Consider the following 2,394-nt stretch of genomic DNA (forward strand, 5'->3'; position numbering starts at 1 on the left):
AAACAAGACAATGATTTGTCATAGTACATGAGAAAGTCAGGAAAATAAGTAAATAATTGATTTTTAAGTAACTATTTGAATTATTTGTCTGTTGTAAAGTTGCGGGTTCAAATCCCATGACTGATTAGGTATACCTGGTTGTGCTGCTCTGCTGGCGATGCTGTGCTGCTTCCAGATTGGGCTTAGTTAGACAGCAAAATAACAAATTTCCCTTGTAGGATTAATATCATAACAGAACGTATCTAGACTGGGAACTGTAAGATTCTGTAAGAGTCTAACCTTTTATCTACATATACTGCATCAAAGGCTGTGACATTACTGCAACAGAAGCCACAGCATGCACAGCTACTGTACAATCAAAGTAATGAAGCAACGAGTAGCTTTAGTAATGGAGGGGTTGCGCTGTCAATATATGCTTTTAACAGTCCTTTGGCAAAGAAACTTGTCAAATCATTATTTAGGCAAAACCCACTCTTAAGTGATGACACTGATGAGTGTTGTGAATTATACTAGAATTATTAGAAAATAGCAATCTAAAACGATTTGGTGTTAGTATTTATATCCTTTATCAAATCAAGAATAATATGATATGAAAGGTGTTCACAAATGTTTTTTTTGTGTGTGTGTCTCTGAGCACAAACAATGGCTGCCACATTGGTACTAAAAAGAAGACAAGCCTTTCACAGACATCAAATAGCAGAAAGTCAATACTTACTATCAGCATTGGTGAATCAAAGTAAGTGGTTCATTAAAATAATCTCCTCCTAGTATAGAAACACCTATAAATGATTATGCAATGAGACATAAGTGCAAGATATTGGAAAATATAAAAATATAATATGCTGTAACTTTTGCATAGGCCGTATTTTATCTCTTGGTTTTTTCAGATAAGTTGAATTCAGGAAAAAACAGTACTTCTGCATTAAAATGAGCAAAAGTGTGTTCTCTGTAGAGGGTTTGTAATTATTTAGAATTATTTACAATTATTTATTTACAATCAAGAAAATTTAATTTAACCAGGGGTGCCAAAATTATTGCATTGAAAGAAATTGAAAACAATTTAATGTGACAAAAATAAAATGCAGTGCATCACAGTGCTGATTTTGATGCTTCGTAAAGTGACCTTGCGCTTTGGGAAGGTGTTATGTAGGAAAAATACTATAGTTTGTAATAATAATAATAATAATAATAATAATAATTATTATTATTATTATTGTTATTATTATTATTATTATTATTATTATTATTATTATTTATTTATTTATTTTTATGCAATCTTTCCTTAGGGATCATTTGCTCATTTCTTTTTATTTTAAGAACATTTGGAAGTATCATACTTCTGGAAGCCCATGCAGTTGTCTTTGTTTCTGTGGCATGTCTCTGCGAGTGGCATTTGGGCGCTGGTTTAACTAATAAAATCTCCCAGTTCTCCTCAGAAATAAGCATCAGCTCTGCTCCAGTGGCTTTACCTTCCCCAGGTGATCGCGCCACTGAGCCCGCGGCCGCTCCAGTGCACACGCCTCTACCGCTGCTGCCAAGCCTGAGGGTGGCTACCCGTTAGAGGCACACACACATGCGCGCTTGCACATACCCACTCAGGTACACACACTCAGACACAGACACACACAGACATGCCATTGTCCCTCTAGTGCCCCATCGTGCCTCTGCCCTAGCTGCCCAGCTGCTCTCTCGGGTACACCTCACTAGCTCACCACCTCCGTCACACACACACACTCACTCTGCTGCGCTTTCTTTGTCATGAATGATCATCTGCTGGTCTCCAAGCGCCTGGGCCCACCTGGTCGAGAACTCGCCCATTAGAAGCCCATATGTGAGAGAGAAGCTGCACATCTACGTTTCTCCACCAAATCAACACCCCTGTGGCCCACACACTCTCTGGGTAATCCTCACAGCATGCAAGCCTGCTTACACACACACACTGTACCACCAATGATCACCTACATACAGTCCCTAAGTCTCAAATGAAAGTACTTCCGTAGTGTACTACCCACTTTTAATGCAAGTAGTGTAGTAGTAATAATAATAATAATAATGATGAAAATAATAATAATCAAAGTTTTACTTGTATAGAGCCCCTCTCAGACTCAAGGTCGATGTACAGTACAAGGCCAATAAAAAGCAAAAATTAAAGCAGTAATTAACCAGTAAACGTTGTCTTAAGTTTTATTTGGGGAAATTTATCCTAATAACACAAAACTTGTGAACTGTCAATCTGACACATTACCTCCAGGGTTTAAGACTCAAGTCTGAAAACATGGATGTGCTGATGGTATTGGTGTAAAAAGGCTGGAGCTTAATTTATAGTAAAAAATTATATTCAAATAATAACCACAATATTGCTAAAAAAAATCACAATTAGGTATTTTCCCAAAT

This window comes from Colossoma macropomum, unplaced genomic scaffold (genome assembly GCF_904425465.1).
Source record: "Colossoma macropomum unplaced genomic scaffold, Colossoma_macropomum, whole genome shotgun sequence".
Taxonomy (NCBI): Eukaryota; Metazoa; Chordata; class Actinopteri; order Characiformes; family Serrasalmidae; genus Colossoma; species Colossoma macropomum.